The sequence below is a fragment of the Lithobates pipiens genome, unplaced genomic scaffold (assembly GCF_037356315.1).
Source record: "Lithobates pipiens isolate NorthernLeopardFrog02 unplaced genomic scaffold, aLitPip1_a1.2 Scaffold_3, whole genome shotgun sequence".
Lineage (NCBI taxonomy): Eukaryota > Metazoa > Chordata > Amphibia > Anura > Ranidae > Lithobates > Lithobates pipiens.
Window position 1 is genome coordinate 18951023 of NW_027507790.1, and position 17851 is coordinate 18968873.

At 41.8% G+C, this 17851-nt stretch overlaps 1 protein-coding gene across 4 annotated transcripts in view; it reads left to right on the forward strand.

Moving 5' to 3' along the window:
• KIAA1671 (KIAA1671 ortholog) overlaps positions 1-1037 on the forward strand; it is a 247289-nt gene extending 246252 nt beyond the window's left edge. For all 4 annotated transcript variants that reach the window (XM_077461351.1, XM_077461353.1, XM_077461354.1 and 1 more), the window contains one exon: positions 71-1037. The gene's annotated coding sequence lies outside the window, so the exon portion shown is untranslated. The remainder of the gene's footprint in view (positions 1-70) is intronic.
• The last annotated feature ends 16814 nt before the right edge of the window (positions 1038-17851 follow it).

Below are 17851 nucleotides of genomic sequence, written 5' to 3' on the forward strand. Positions count from 1 at the left end.
GGTGTTGATTTATAGAAGTACACTATTAACTGTGTATTTACCTAATTTTCTTTTTTTTTCTTCACCCTAGATCAACGCTCAACAAGAGTGAACACAGCAGTTTAACATAAGCCTTAATCCAGCCAGCCGTACAGATGCACACCCTTCTACTGTCTTGCTTCATCTCAGCTGCGACGTGTTCTGTGCCTTCCCATTTTTGCAGAGGAAAAAAAGCTGCTTCGTACTTACACAGATACAAAAAAAAATGTATTTTATTGTGGAGGAGAGAAAAGTCACTTTAAAAAAAGATATCTACTTGAAACGGAGCTGTACAAAAGCCAAAGGTCATGCCTCCTGATGACCTTTTGACATAGAGTGATTCAGGACAGTGGCCACTAATGTCTGTCAGTGGAGCGAATGTGAAGAACCCGATGTCGTGCATGGATAGCCCAGTACAGAATGAGTGTGGGAAATAAAGACTGACTTTTATATTTGTTTATGGGAAAAAAAATTATTAATTTCACGAGAGTTTATCTTTTGTTGCTTAGAATATTGTAATTCACTATCCAGATGATTTATTTGTTCCAGAGTATATATATATATATATATATATATATATATATATATATATATATATATATATAAATATATATATATATATATAAATAATATGTGTATGTATAGATGTAGATCTATATATATATAGATCTATATCGATATAGAGAGAGAGAACAAAATGTTTACTGCCAATAATAACAAAAGCTTGACCACTTTTTGTAAAAATACTTTTTAAAATTCTTGCTTAGAGAGAGAATGTCAGAATGAACACATTGTATTTTATGTTTCTGCGCTTTTATTTTGGGTTCTGCACAATACTGTTTTTATTAGTGAATATTTTTTAAGTAATTTTGCTGTTGATCTATGAGCACACACAGAGATATACATTCATTTTTAATTTTATCATTATTCATTGTATGACAATTACTCCATCTCTCTGACAGTTATCATTGTTCTGGCTAACCTGTTTTAACACACTAAAGTTTCCTAATCCAGTATCATTTTGTTCCCTGTGTAAAACTCTTGTCTGTCTGTCCTCACATAGCATTATTTTTTTACATGATATATGTGCATGTTGGAAACACAGCCTTCTTCCCATGTTCTTGGCTTCCCTTCTGTTATGTATAAGTCTGTGTTTACTGTGCAGCATGAATCAGTACATTGTGGGGAACACAGAAAAGATGCTCCTGAAAATGTGGAACTTGAAGGTCTGAGATATGTAAACGCAAGTTGGCTTAAGGTTCTCATAGTCAATTGTCTAATTTTGGCAAAAACCGTCGGATTAGGGAGTGATAGAATGCCAGCGGGCCATCCCCAACCTTTGTAATATATGCTTAATGACCTCAGGGGAAGGATTTATTATCCCTGAATGATTTCCAGGGTAACCCAGAGATAAGGCCAGTATTGGACATGTATGCACCAAGCATAATGTGCATACTCTGCTGTTCCATTTTTAAGTCCTCATGTTTATATGGTATAGAGGAATTGACTATCAGTTTGTTTCAATAACTCATGCCCCTTAAAAGTCGCACAAGTTTGCCGTGATTTTGCGACAGTGATTTTGCCTCGATTTCAGGGAATCAACTTGCATCAAAGTTGGACCAAAAGTAGTACAGGGACTACTTTGAAGTCGGTGTGACTTGAAGTCGCACAGATATGAATGGTACTCATTGGAAATCATGGTGTACGACTCGTCATGTGGCTTTGCAGTTCCAAATTGCAGGACAAGTCGAAGAAGAGTAAAATTATATCTGTAATGCATTTGGTATTGCAGCACCTTTGACTCTGGCTTTTAGGAACAGCTGTAGGAAGTTTGGTTCTGATCAATTAAAAGCAATTTTGAGATGGACCTGTTGCTAGAAAGATCCTAACCTATAGATGCTTAATTGGTTTTATAGGTATGTGATCAGGACTTTTCCTACCAAACGGCCTTTCTTAATAGAATGAATTACCAAGTTAATCCTAAAGGATATTTTCATCTTTACAAAACAAAAAATAAACGCACTTTTTTTGCAGGTAAAAAAATTGGCATTTTTTTTTTGTTAGGGATCAGCAGATGGTGGGTGTAATGACACAGTCCTTTAGACTGTCTGTGTATCTGTCTGCCTGTACCTCCTATATGAGCAGGCAGTTACACTGTGAAAGCAAGATAGCAATGAACTACCACAGCACTCAACAGGGCCTTGGCAGTTCAATGAGAACTACAAGCTGACCGCTCCAAAGGCTATTCGACCTTGTCGTTTTCCCTATTCACAGACCTCTGCGAAGGGATGACACGGCCGAGCAGGCAGAGCTCCGCATGGCCATGTCTTTTTTTAGATTGTGATAGCTAGTGGGAGGGGGGGGGGGGAGAAAATCCCCCACTAGCTGCCAAAATGGGGGGGGGGGGGGGGGTCGGGGGTGGAAGAGGGACCGGTGCATATGTAACCTATTACACCCTAAAACTTGTTACAAAAGGTGAATTTATCCTTTAAACCTCACACAGTCTTCATCTGTCCCTATGAGTTATTAGAGGTGAAGATTCTGCACGACCTTCTTGTGTGCTTAGGATAAGTGAACTCATTTTACCCATTTTAAAGGGAACCACTTTAAATTTCATGTCAAAAGTGATCTTGGTCTACACTGTCCTTGACATTGGTTCACTCATTGATTAGTAGTGTTCACACAACTGCTGTGTGATAAATGGCCATCAAGACTTTGCATGTGACATTTCTATAAAGTAGCAATAATTTACGTTCTTTCATCTTTGTTTCTTTTGAACCTTTGTCAATAGAGTGTTCACTGATCAGCTAGGTGTTTAGTGTTATGGGTTCAGCCAGGTCAGTTTTGGAAAAAGCTAATTACAGTGCACTTTGGTGGATCTGTGAACATTTTCTTATCATCATTATGATTAGATAATCAATGATATATTCTGTTCTTTAAAGTTTTTTTACTTTTATTTTTTTTTTTTTTTTTTTTTTAAATAAGCCATCCTGTGCTTTAGGTTTATTGGCCCTTTAATACTAGTTGGTTCAGGTAAATGAAATATATTAAATATTCTGGCAAATCACATTAGAAGTAAAAATACTGGAAACTACTGGGTCATTTTCTGTGCCATATAGTGAGACGGGGAAACAGCAATAATTGTACATTCTATTTTACATGTATTCAAAATTGAACACCTGCAGTAAACTAAAGTATGTTGACATGATTACAGTTGTGTTGCAGGACATCAATATTTTATAAATGGCTTTTTTTTTTTTGTTACTCACAAGATAAACTATCTATTTTAGTGATGCCTTGATTTATTGACCAGTTGATCAGTCCATTTGTTGCAGAGTTATATTATTCATCACAAAAATGCCTTTGCAGACTAGTCTTTCTAATTCATAATGGGGTTCCTACAAATATGTTGTACAGAGAGTCTATTTCTTGTGTGGGGATGTAGAAAACATTATGAATTGTATACATCTACAGTGTGTTACAATTTCTGGTAGAGAAATGGTTAATACGCATTATATTTTAAATGCGTTCCAGCTAAAGTTTGCAGTAAGGATTAATAATTTGCAAATGAGTGTGCCAATAATGGCTTTACACAGGTGGTTTCCATTGATTGCATGCAAATCCTGACTTGCAGTCTAAGTCTAGATTTGTCACCCCATTACCCAGTCCCCAATGCATTGTGTAAATATTTCAGCCTCTTTAATGGGCGTGTCATAAGTTTTTCCGTAGACTGCAGTTTCAGATTCATATGCAAATTGCCTGGGTTCCCAAATGTTCAGGAGCTTCCCATAAGGAAATAAAACTAAGATGTGTAAACACCTCGAGGCCAAACTTTGTAGACACTGCTGTCTAACAATTATGGAATTCGCCCAAACCCCCACCTTGGTTCTGCACTCCTGTGACCCAGATTCAGCTGCCAGCAGGTTAACGTTTGCTGTCAGCTGATGTCACAGAGCCACTCCAGTTTCTACAGAGATCCTGACAATAATGTTGGGATCCCCCCCAGGTGCCTGACCAGCAACTGGCTCAGGCTCTCAGTGCCCTGCTAAGATCCTGAGCCAGTCGCACCTATCCCCTCCACAGCCCGGTGCTCCAGTGAGTGCTGGAGGGGCAGAGCAGTGTCTGACGGTCACTGCTTTGTGCTTAGACCGGACCCAAGAACTAAGTGATCAGCTGTCTTTGATCCCTGTGTAATTCTTGGTGTAGAGTCAGTGGGGGAGAAAGCTGCATTGGATTGATGCTGCATCCACCTAGGCGAATATGTATGTTTTTTTGTTAAAAACTGCACTTCTCTTTCAAGTAAAGCTGGCTTGACTGCAGTGCATAAGCTGCCATTGCCTAAAGGATGAGTTCACCTGTACAAAAAATAATAAATGCATTTTTACCTGCAAAAAAAAAAATTGCATTTATTTTTATTTTTTTGTTAGGAACCTGTAAGGCATTACGCCTACAATCAGCAGATCGTGGGTGTAATTCCACAGTCCTTGAGCCTGTACCTCTGATATGGGCAATTAGTTACACTCTGACAGGAAGCTCAGTGAACTACCTAGAGTGTTCAACTGCACCCTGATAGTTCATTGAGAACTACAATCCAACAGCCACAAGGGCTGCCGGTACTTGTAGTTCCCCTATTCACAGAACTGGTGCATTTGTATCATGTTGCATCCTGAATATGGGTGTAACATGTTACAGAAGGTGAACTTATCCTTTAACTCCTTTGAAGATAATGGTTTCCAAACTCTCATGCTGACCCCTGGCGGTGATTTTTTGAGTCACTGACCCCTACCAAGTATACAGGTCAAAAAAAGACAAAGGGCATAATTCCATGTCAGTGACCTAAAGTATCAGAATGAAAAAGTTTGCATGGCAGCCAGGCAACTAGCTTTTCAGTAGGAGAGTTCGAGCACCCTGAGGACTTCAAAATGTTGTGATTTTCTCCCCTCACAACATATACTGCCTTGGTGTCTGAGGTTTCCTAATAAATGTCAGTGAAGCCAATAGATGGTTTGTGTATTGAGGGAACATAAATGGCTCAGAACCTTTAAGGTGGATATTTCCATCTGATCTGCCTCCAGCAGCTATAAGTCCGTTTGCATGGAGGACCTCACTCCAATAAGGTTGGTAGGAACAGATGACATTACTGTGGCATAAAGCCCACTGATGTCCAGGTCTCTTAAAAAGAGGTGCTTCCTAATGTTCTCATTAACATGTACACTTTAAAATCAATAGACTGGACATCGCTTATAGTTCCTTTAATCCTATCTCTGACAGAAAAGAAAAACACTGTAGAAAATAAATTCATGGGACAAACATTTATTTTTGACTACAGGACGTCAACCTGAAATAGATTGTATATTAGTGTAAATTTTAGTGTCTTTAAACATTTAATAAACCCATTGCTGTAATTACCTTTTATAAAATTATGAGAAAAGTGTTTGTGAGCCAAAACCAAATTATTGTCAACCCAGGTGTTTACAACCTGGGAGAAGCGAAGATGTCTTTCTTCATTACCTACTGAGGGAGCATGCAAAACAACGTGGAGACACGACCGGTAATGAGAAGGGGTAGACATGCGTTGTGTATATCTGAAATGTCAGTAGCACTCCCACTGTAAACTCTCTTGCACAAAGTGAAACTTGTATATACTTTCAGAATACTTTGCACTTACTGTCGTACTACTGTACCAGCAGGAGATGCTTGCGAAGAGGCCTTTCAATGTTCTTTGCATCTCAATTAACTGCTGCAGATTTTATTGTTGTCGCTCCAATCAGTCACAGAATAAAGTTTTATTCCACTATGTACAAATTATCTGTATACGGTGTGTAATATATATACACATATATGTATACACACAAGCACACATACAAATATGGTTGCAATAAAAACTGGTTTTGAATACACAGAATATATATTTAAAATATGCCTCTGTTTTGTTGTTTGTTTTTATTAATGTCTTCCAATGTTTCCATAAATGAGGGGTTTAGGAAACAAAATGCTAAATAATGGAATTAAAGAATACCTGTCCTGAGAGATGGCTGCCTGTACTGGCCTTCTTCTGAAGATGCTAGCTTTTTAGCTGCCTACACCCTTTAAATCATAGTGCTGGAGCCTAACATGGAGCAAAACAAAAAAAATGAACTTTTGATCCTTAAACTTGCTTGGGGTCACCCTATGACTATGCCTGTATTGTTTGTATCACAAGAAAAATTCAATTGCTTCCATTAAAGTGTTACTAAATCTAGGACCCTGCATTCACGATATCTGGTCTTCCACAGAACATGGAAATTCAATTATTTTCGTAAATATAAACTGTTAAATACCTTTTCTCATATAGCAGTCTTGTGACTTCTATCAGTGTCTGGTTAAAGCATGTAGAAGGAGTTTTCATTCTCCTTTGACTGTCCTATGAGTACCTTTTCCCTAAGAAAAAAAAAATCTTGGCATACACACCAAACTGAGCATGTGCAGAGAGCCTCCTAGGGCTCTGTACTATCATCAGATGGATTGGGGGCAGTGAAAGCAGGGGATAAGAGAAGACAGGATCAAATAGTCTAACAAGCATGTTTTACTTCATATACTGACTGATTTTACTGTTGTGGATTTGGTAACACTTTAAGGAGTTAAATAAGGTAAAGAGGTTCGACTTTTAAAGATATCCATAATTACAGCTTGTATTTATGCAAGTGCCCATTTCTATAGGACCACAGTATATAATCGGAGTTAAACCATTCTCTAGCACTACAGTTGCTAACTATTAAAACCACTGCATTAGCATGACACTGAGACACCTAGCAATTTCACAGACAGAATAACTATGGCAGTCTGCATATTATCCAAAGTAAAGTTTTCTTTAAAGGAAATTTGTGGTCACAGCATAAGCTTCCATTGTGTAACATCAGCATTGCAATACAAATAATAGTTATTTTTGACAATCCAATATAAACTTACTTGAAAAATCTCCTGTCATGTTGTGACCTCTGCTGTCTACTGGCCATCTTTCCTCAACCCACTGGATTCCCTGAATGCTTTGCAGCTTCTCCTCTGCTGTTTTCTTTCAATTTCGAAGGACTACATGTCCAATGGTACCTTGCCTGAAAGCTGTGATTCCTGTACTGACTCCACCTCCTGAATCTCCTCCTCTCAGCACCTCTTTAGTTCAGATTGCAGGCTCTGAAATGTGTGACACAGCACTGTTTATTCACAGGACATCATGAATGTGTCACATAGTTCGAAGAAATAAATGTGTGGGGTTCCCACCAAGTAAATTTACAAACTTAAATATCATTCAGTAGGAATAGGATAGAAATAATTAAAATGTGGTAATGAATTTAATCAAAACATGCATATGTAACAAGTAACTCTGTCTTTGCAAAATGCATTTATACAGTTGCAATAAGGTCTGTGAACCCATTAAACTTAATTTGTTATGATTTAAATTAGGACCGCACCGCATTATAGGAGCTATTCATTCAGAAATGAAAATTAAATTTTAAGAGAAACTTTTTCTTTCAATTGTAACTACATACAAATTTGTTTTTGCAAACTTTCACCATACATTGGCTAGATGATTTAAATAAAGCTTGTGAAGGGTTTTATGCTGACTCCTTCATAAGCATAAATTCTGGTGTCAATATCATGAGTATTTTTTTTCTACCCGAGGATAAATTCCAACAAAAGCTACCTTGAGCATGTAGAAACAAAGTACATAAAAGTTGTATGGCAGATTAGAATCATATAGACCTGGAAGGAGAGAAAACTATCTTGGTGAAGGTTTTGGTTACTAATCTAAAAACCTGTAAAACCTCATATTTGCTTCTCTGATCGGGGGGTTCTGGAGAAAAAGCTATCCTCTGCCAGATGTAGCAAGTGATATGTGAGTGATAGAGCAGGTTATTTGTTGTGAGAGAAGATGTATTATATTTTGTTTTACTATTAGTATGGTGTCTTATGACAATGGGGTGATTTACTTAGAAGAAAGTTCTGCACCAGTTCATACATTAATTGGTGTGCCGGAAAAGTCATCAATCGAAACGTGCGAGCCGGCACACATTGAATCGCAAATAGCGATAATAAATACCCGTATATGTAAACTGCAACTGTCGCTAGGGTAACTGCGGTTTTCTCATTGATAATACCGCATGCCCAAAACAATTGGTTCATTTCATTTCATCGGATGGGTCTCTTAGGCAATTAGTAGGTGTTCTCAGTTAATTAACACGTTTGATGCTACTCTCATTCCTATCACTTCTAATATATCTTTTTACAAAGAACAGAGAAGTGTTTCTAAACCCAATAAATGTAATATTTTCAGATCTTGATTTTTAAAAGGTGACCGTACACTGCAATCAATTAGATCTTAGATAGATTAGATTTAGTGCAAGAGCCTGTTTGATTTCCTATAATTTGAATTAATTGTTCAAGTATGTCTTCCTATTACCTATTTTGCCTAAATATCAAGTTGTACAGAGATGGGCCAATCAGATTGCATTGTGCATGACCATCTTAAGTGCCAAATTTGGAATGTAGCTGTGCCATGCATGACCCACTTGTATTTTCCAAACGATATTTCTTGGGAATTATACAAGGCACATGAGAAACCACCTTTCTTATCGTACATCATGGGACACAGAGCCATAGTAGTTACTATGTGGGTTATAGGCCACCTTCAGGTGATGTACACTGGCATGCCCTGAGACAAAAAGTGCACTCCCTATATAACCCCTCCTCAGTTTTTTCGCCAGTGTCTAAGATGTTGGTCACGAGTAAAGATGTGCTGTGCTGAGCTCCACTGGAGCAATCCTTGCTGGGGCTAGCCGGAGCCATTCAAAGTGTCTTTTTGGCAGAATTGAATGGTACCCAGGCCCTGTATCTGAAGAAACAAGGTTTTGCCTGTAACGCTTCTCTTCTAGAGAGCTGGACCCTGGGATCCAGTACTTTTTGGTATTAAGGCCATAAAGTTTTACTGGTGGTGGTGCCAATACAGGTCCAGGATTGTGGGTTTCCTTGAGGATCCCCAGCTCCTGAAGGTTTAACGGAACCCACGATGAAGAGTGAAGATTGGTTCTGTTGGTTTACCACAGAAAACCCTGTGGTGGGAAAGGTAAGTGGAGTCTTTTAAGATTTTTCTTATAAATGTCTCCTTTAATTAGTAAATGTCATGCCTATGTGTCACCACTGGGGGCTGTATAGAGCACTTACCGTATTGCTTCTCAGAGAGCCCAGGAGGTGTCCAGGAAACGGTCATTTTCTCTTCCTCTGGCTGGCAGCAGACCTCCGGTAAGTCTGGGGGGGGCTATTACCTCCCCACCAGACGCCCCCCTGTGCTGTTTTTTCTTCCCCTCTTCTTGGGGAAGGAGCGATTGAAAAAAAAAAAACCCGAACGGCACACCACTTGGTGGCTTCCAGGCCCCCCCTCGCCATTGCTGCCTCTCTCCCTGCTGATCCCACAGGATCAGAGCCCGCGCTCGCGTAGGAATTTTTTTTTTAAGTGGTAGTAAACCCCCCTTTTTTTCAGCTAAGGAAGCTACCATCTTTGCCTTCATTTAATCTTCAACTGCCATGGTGCTGCACATGTGATCCATTATGACACCAGCCGTTGGATGGTTTGACGGTTTGGTTGAGAGCACAGCCAATGTGCAGTTATCACTCCCGACATGCCGGGAAAGTAACTTTTTTAAAACTGTTAAATCGATGGGCTTAATTCTGCTTTAAAAAGAAAGAGGAAGGGCCGTAGACAACAGGGGGTGGCTTAGCGTGGCATTGGCGTCTTCCAATGCCCAGCGCGGGAAGGTGTGTTTTAAAAGCCACCATTGTTGCAAGCTGCGGAGGCCACAAGAGCAAAGGTGGCATGCGGGAGGTTTTTGGTAACATAGACATTCCTTTTCACACATTTACTACTGCATCAGGCTGAGCATTAATAGCAGCAGCAGAGCTGGACTATTGCTCAAGCAGTGGAAGCATTCCTTTGTGTAGTACCTCTGCTTTGCGCATTGGGCTATGGTCAGAAGGGGGTTGAAAATCCCCTCAAAAAAGGGCTCTAGAAGGACTATAGATGCAAAAAGGAGATGATCTGGATAAGTATATCCAAAGAATTTCTAATAGGAAAAGTTTCCTTTTACCGGTTAAGAAGAAGTTTAAGCATTTTTCTTTTAAATGTGCTTCTCCAGGCAGTCACGGCGGCCTCCACCGTCTGGTTCAAGAGGTAAACCTCAGGGTCAGTACCAGGGCCAAAAGAGGACCTGGTGGAGGAAACATACAAAGGAAAGTACTAAAGCCTCCTTATGAAGGGGTGCCCCCACTCGCTCGAGTTGGGGGAAGGCTTCTACAGTTTTCAAGGGTCTGGCAGGAACAATGTCAAGACAGATGGGTGGCTTCCTCAATTTCTCAAGGTTAGAAACTAGTTCAGAGAATTCCTGTTTTCTCAGATCAAATGTTCCCAGAGATCCAGTGAAAAAGAAGTCCCTCTTTCTAGCTTTGGATCGTCACTTGTCTCAAAGAGTGATATTGGTGGTCCCCTTGGAAGAGTAAGGATTAGGGCTTTATTCAAACCTTTTCACGGTTCCAAAACCAAATGGGGATGTCAGACCCATTTTAGATCTCAAAGATCTAAAGCAGTTTCTGAATATGCGTTCCTTTCACATGGAGACAATCCGATCAATAGTCTCCATCCTACAAGGAGGAGAATTTCTGGCGTCAGTCGACATCAATGATACTTATCTCCATGTGCCAATTTTCCCCGCTCACCAGAAATTTCTACACTTCAAGGTAGAAAATCTTCTTTTTCAGTTTGTAGCTCTGCCTTTCGGTCTAGCTACTGCACCTCGAGTGTTTACAAAGGTCCTGGCTTCTCCTTTAGCCAGGTTAAGGGCTCAAGGTATAACGATACTAGCCTACTTAGATGATCTACTCTTGATAGATCAGTCAGTAGCCCGCTTAGGCCAAAGTTTGGTCAGCGCAGTCAGCTACCTAGAATACCTAGGTTGGATTCTCAACCAAGAGAAATCCTCCTTAAAACCATCAAGGAGTTTGCAGTACTTGGGGCTGATCATAGATACAGTTCAGAAGAAGGTGTTTTTGCCCCAGGAAAGGATCAGTTCCATAAAGGAACTGATTCAGTTGGTCAAAACAAATAAGAGTCCTTGTATTCAACTTTGCATGAAGTTAATGGGAAAGATGGTGGCTTCATTCAAGGCCATTCCTTATGCGCAGTTTCATTCAAGACTGCTGCAAAACAGTATTCTGTCAACTTGGAACAAGAGGGTCCAAGTTACTGGACTTCCCAATGCGTTTATCCCCCCCAAGTGCGTCAGAGCCTCAATTGGTGGTTGATATCCAAGAATCTTCAAAAAGGAAAAAACTTTCTAACAGTCACCTGCCTAATGGGGACACTAGTTAGATTGACCTGTGTGTCCCCAAGGAAAGACATTGGTAGGGTTTTACCCTCACTTCCTGTTTGGCTATGTGACAGGAAGTGAAGCCAATTTTCAGAAAAGGGACACAGAGCCCAACCTAAAAAAAGACAAGCAGGGGTTCTAACACTTGGTTTCCCTCAAATGCCCACAGTTAGAATAGGATTGTCTCGAGCTAGATTTTAGTGTTCTAAATCAGTGGTTCTCAACCCTGTCCTCAAGTACCTCCAACAGGCCATGGCAGGTTTTCCTTCATCTTGCACAGGTGTTTTAAATCAGAGTCAATGGCTTGGTATTTTGGAAAGCTATATTAGCTAAGATAAATTCCCAAAAGATGTCCTGTCAGTTATACTTGAGGATTGAGGCTGAGGACCACTGCGCTAAAATGGAAAATTGAATACCGACCTCTCTGTAATTTTCCTTTCCTGGTGACTATCCATGGCACCATACGCACAATCAATGCATATGGTACCATGAAGGCACCAGGAAAGTAGGTTTTAGACAAATCGCACCTTCTTTTGTTTTTGTCATGCTAAGCAGCCTAGTTAAGCGGCAGCTGGAAAATCTGTTGCATGAAGTGTAAAATGCATTACTTGGATTTACAAAATTTTATTGGTCAACAAAACAGGACTTGGAAAAGAGCAAGGAACGCAAAAAACACACACACACACACACACACACACACACACACACACACACACACACACACACACACACACACTTTCAGGGCAAGGTAAAGCTATGTGCAAGCTTTATATAACATAGTGTTAGTGTGCTAACAAGGCAACTGAAAACACATGCACAGTCCATGAAACACACAAAATGCAAGTTCACCCAGTGTAGAGCCTTTATTTAAAAGTAGGGTACACCTGTTAACAAAATTACAGATGAGACAAAAAACCCCGGTCCAGAGGGGCAAACAAAGAGCCTAATATGGGAAAAAGTTATACAACAAATACTGATGCAGTCTATGGGATTTGTTGATTTTTCTAGTCCCCACTTGGCAGGTTTATATTCTAGTTATTGGCCTTAAAATGGGTATGGGGGCCCAGGACCCACCCTGAGGGACATATATCAATGTTACCAATTTAGACAACCCCAAAAACAAAACAAGGAGAGCCTGTAAAGTGGTGCATCTGTAGCATGTATCCAAAATTCTGCTTCAAAGATGTGCGGCTTTAGAGAAAACGTACAAATCTACATTGCAACTGCAAGATTTTAACCCAAAACAAAACTATCCTGCCCCCCCCAATAGATACAAGTAGTGGATACAAGGTGCTTTGTGGTTGGTATTGGGCTGAACCCAACATGCCCCAAAGGCAGCCAGCTATGTTGAGTGCATATGGCCTTGTATGGTTCAGGAGGGGGTTGGGTAATCGCTCTTCTTGCCCCTTTCCTAGCTGGCAGGTTGTATGCTCTGAAAAAGGATGTAGTTTGGATTGGTGAGGGCAGCTCACAGACTTTTGAGAATGGAGTGGAGTATGGAGGTTCTCTTTAAAAGCAAAAGCTAGCCCATGGAAATCCATAGGATTAGAGGGGGGAGAAAAGAGCATTGGAGAATGGAGTGAAGAGTTCCCCTTTAAAAGCAAAAGCTAGCCCATGGAAATCCAAGGGATTGGAGGGGGGAGTTCCCCATTTAAAAGCAAAAGTTAGCCTATGAAAATCCAAGGGATTAGGGGAGACAAGAAGGGATGAGCCGAACACCCCTCGGTTCGGTTCTCATCCAGAACATGCGAACGCACCGAAAGTTCGCGTGAACATTCGAACACCGTTAAAGTCTATAGGTCTCGAACGTGAGAAATCAAAAGTGCAAATTTTAGAGGCTAATATACAAGTTATTGTCCTAAAAAGGGTTTGGGGACCCGGGTCCTTCCCAAGGGGACATGTATCAAAGCAAAAGAAAGTTTTAAAAACTGAAGTTTTTTTAAGGAGCAGTGATTTTAACCACTTAACGACTGCCGCATGCCATTGTACGTCATCACAATGGCATGTACAGGCACAAGCATGTACATGTACGTGCTTGCCTTCCAGCGGGTGGGGGGTCCGATCAGACCCCCTCCCGCTGGATGCGGCGGTCCGTTTTGCTGCAGGTGCGATCCGGGATGAGGGGATGGCCGTTGGTTTCTGGCCATCCCCTCTCGATCGCGCCTGGCGAATGAGAAGCTTCCTCCCACTGTGTATTGTATACACAGGCAGGGAGGAAGTGATGTCATTCTCCTCGGGGCGGTCTTTTTGACCGGACTACGAGGAGAAGACTAAAAGTAAGTGCACCAAACACTACACTAACACTAACTAACACACAGGCACACAACCCCCCCCCAGTCACAGTGTCACTGATTGCAGTGATCATTTATTTACTGATCACTGCATTCAGTGTCAGTTGTAAAAGTAAAAAGTGTCAGGGCAGTTAGTGTTAGGTCCAGGGTAGCCCCCTACCACCCCCCAATAAAGGTTTAACCCCCTGATTGCCCTTAGAGTTAACCCTTTCACCCCCTTTTGCCAGTGTCACTAAGCGATAGTTTTTCTGATCGCTGCATTAGTGTCACTGGTGTCGCTAGGTAGCTAGTTATTTTTTTAGGTTCACCGCCAGGTTTTTATAGCGCTAGGTACCCCGATATACTACCCAATAATGGTTTTAACCCCCTGATTGCCCCTAGTTAACCCTTTCACCCCCTTTTGCCAGTCTCACTAAGCGATCATTTTTCTGATCGCTGCATTAGTGTCACTAGTGTTGCTAGGTAGCTAGTTATTTTTTTAGGTTCACCGCCAGGTTTTTATAGTGCTAGGTACCCCCATATACTACCCAATAATGGTTTTAACCCCCTGATTGCCCCTAGTTAACCCTTTCACTAGCGAACACCGTATAAGTGTCACTGGTGGCGCTGGTTAGCCAGTTAGTTATTTAGGTTCCCTGTCAGGTTTTTATATAGCGCCAGGGACCCCCATATACTACCTAATAAAAATTTGAACCCCCTGATTGCCCCTAGTTAACCCTTTCACCAGTGATCACCGTATAAGTGTTACGGGTGACTCTGGTTAGTTAGTTTGCTTTTTATAGCATCAGGGCACCCACCATTTATTACCCAATAAAGGTTTAACCCCCTGATCACCCGGCAGGTGATATCAATTAGGTTTTAGGGTCAGGGTCTGAGTCGCCCCAGGCAGCACTAGGCTAGTGCCAGTACCGCTAACACCCACGCGCAAAGCATACACCTCCCGTAGTGGTATAGAAGCTGAACAGATCAATATCTGATCTGATCAGATCTATACTAGCGTCCCCAGCAGTTTAGGGTTCCAAAAAAACGCATTGTTAGCGGGATCAGCCCAGATACCTGCTAGCACCTGCTTTTGCCTCTCCGCCCAGCCCACCCAAGTGCAGTATCGATCGATCACTGTCACTTAAAAAACACTAAACACATAACTACAGCGATCGCAGAGTCAGGCCTGATCCCTGCAATCGCTAACAGTTTTTTTTGGTAGCGTTTTATATTTAAATCCGGAAGGCAGTGCTTGGTTTTCGGGGTCCTGTACGTGGCTAGGCTCCCAAAAAGTCCCCCACATGTGGTATCCCCGTACTCGGGAAAAGCAGCAGAATTTATTTTGGGGTGTAATTTGACTTATGCCCATAGCATGTGTGAGCAATATATAATTTAGTGACAACTTTGTGCAAAAAAAAAAAAAATTTTAATATTCCTGCAACTTGTGGCAAAATATAAAATATTTCATGGACTCAACATGCCTCTCAGTAAATAGCTTGGGGTGTCTACTTTCAAAAACTGGATCATTTGGGGGGGGGGGGGGGGGTTTGTGTTATTTTGGCATTTTATGGCCTTCAAAACTGTGATAGGTAGTGAGGAGTGAAATCAAAAATTTGCACCCTTAGAAACCCTGAAGGCAGTGATTGGATTTCGAGGTGACGTATGCAGCTAGACTCCCAAAAAGTCCCACATATGTGGTATCCCCGTACTCAGGAGAAGCAGCAGAATATATTTTGGGGTGCAATTCCACATATAACTATGGCATGTGTGAGCAATATATCATTTAGTGACAACTTTTAGTAAACTTTTTTTTTTTTTTGTGTCATTATTCAAACACTTGGGACAAAAAAAAAATATTCAATGGGCTCAACATGCCCCTCAGCAATTTCCTTGGGGTGTCTACTTTTTAAAATGGGGTCATTTGGGGGGGTTTTGTGTTATTTTGGCATTTTATGGCCTTCGAAACTGTGATAGGTAGTGAGGAGTGAAATCAAAAATTTGCACCCGTAGAAATCCTGAAGGCAGTGATTGGATTTCGGGGTGCCGTACGCGGCTAGACTCCCAAAAAGTCCCACGTATGTGGTATCCCCGTACTCAGGAGAAGCAGCAGAATATATTTTGGGGTGCAATTCCACATATAACTATGGCATGTGTGAGCAATATATCATTTAGTGACAACTTTTTGTAAACTTTTTTTTTGTGTCATTATTCAATCACTTGGGACAAAAAAAAAATATTCAATGGGCTCAACATGCCTCTCCGCAATTTCCTTGGGGTGTCTACTTTCCAAAATGGGGTCATTTGGGGGGGGGGTTTGTACTGCCCTGCCATTTTAGCACCTCAAGAAATGAGATAGGCAGTCATAAATTAAAAGCTGTGTAAATTCCAGAAAATGTACTCTAGTTTGTAGACGCTATAACTTTTGCGCAAACCAATAAATATACGCTTACTGACATTTTTTTTACTAAAGACATGTGGCTGAATAAATTTTGCCCTAAATGTATGACTAAAATTGAGTTTATTCGATTTTTCTTATAACAAAAAGTAGAAAATATATTTTTTTCTCAAAATTTTCGGTCTTTTTCCAAATGTGACATCAACCGATGACCCCGCCCCTTGTCCCTATATAAGTTGCCGCGCACCACGTCCATGGCATTGCGGCTGGAGAGAGCGTCGAGTCAACATCTCCAGGAGAAGAAGAAGAAGAAGAAGAACGGAAGGCGGCGGCGGCGGCGACAGAAGACCGGGAGGGGGACAAAACCCCCGAAGTCGGAAGAAGAGGCCGTGGCGAGGAAGAAAGCCGGGCTCCTCCTCTAGCAAAAGAGCTACAAGAAGATAGCGGAGGAGTCCGGCGAGAAGACCCCCGAAGACGGAAGACCCCCGGAGCTGTGCAATAAACTATTTTATCTTATGTGTTGTGTTTTTTTTGTACTTTTTTCACAGGTGAATGGGTAGGGGTACATTGCACCCCATACTCATTCACATAGGGTGGGGGGCCAGTATCCGGGGGTCCCCTTATTAAAGGGGGCTCCCGGATTCCGATAAGCCCCCCGCCTGCAGACCCCGACAACCAACGGCCAGGATTGTCGGGAAGAGGCCCTTGTCCTCATCAACATGGGGACAAGGTGCTTTGGGGTGGGGGGGCCGCGCGGCCCCCCTTCCCCAAGGCACCCCCATGTTGAGGGCACACGGCGTGCTCGGACAAGGGTCTGTTGTGGACCTGGCGGGACCCCTACGCCGATTTTTTTCGCCGTTGGGGTTCCCCTTTAAGTCCATACCAGGTGGCGGGGCCAGCGACGTCTACCTGGAGACCCTCTGGAATAATCGGACTTATCTCCGGGCGGGAAAAGTCCGCTCATTTCAAAAGTACGGCGGACTGGCATACACACGGCCGGATTGTCCGCCGAAATGCGAGTCCGGCGGGAAGATTGGAGTGCAAAACTACTTTCTAAGTCCGCCGTACTTTCGGGTCAAAAAAGTATGCCGGAGGCTACACGGGGGGATTGTCCGGCGGACTTGAGTTTGCCGGACTTTTCCACCCGATTGTTTGATCGTGTGTACGCAGCATTAGGCTGAAAATTGGTCTGGGGCTAAAGTGGGGGTAATGATGCTTAAAGTAGAAAATAAAAGTGAAGTATTCCTTTAAATATTGTACCTGGGGGGTGTCTATAGTATGCCTGTAAAGTGGTGCATGTTTCCCGTGTTTAGAACAGTCCCTGCACAAAATTACATTTCTAAAGGAATACAAGTCATTTAAAACTGCTTGCGGCTGCAATGTAATGCCGGGTGCCGGCAATATGGATGAAAATTATTGAGTAGGGATGGACGAACTTCCGACGGGACATTTCGCGGACGCGGCCGATAGTTCGCGAACCGTAACGTTGTCTTGACTTCAATGGGAGGCGAACTTTACAAACCTACAGGTCAAATTTGCAGCCACAAAATAATTACTAGCTGTGCACACATAGTCCCCCCACATGGCCAATGACATAACACATGTATGAGGTGAATCTGGGATCGACAACTACAAGCATTCTTTTTTTATATGGGAAATTGTGACAATTCAGGACTGTGGAGCGCATGAAGACAATGGAGGAGAGGGAAGGTCAGGGTAGGCAAAGAAGAGGGTGCAGGAGATGATCAACCGCACCGTGATAGAGAGCACTG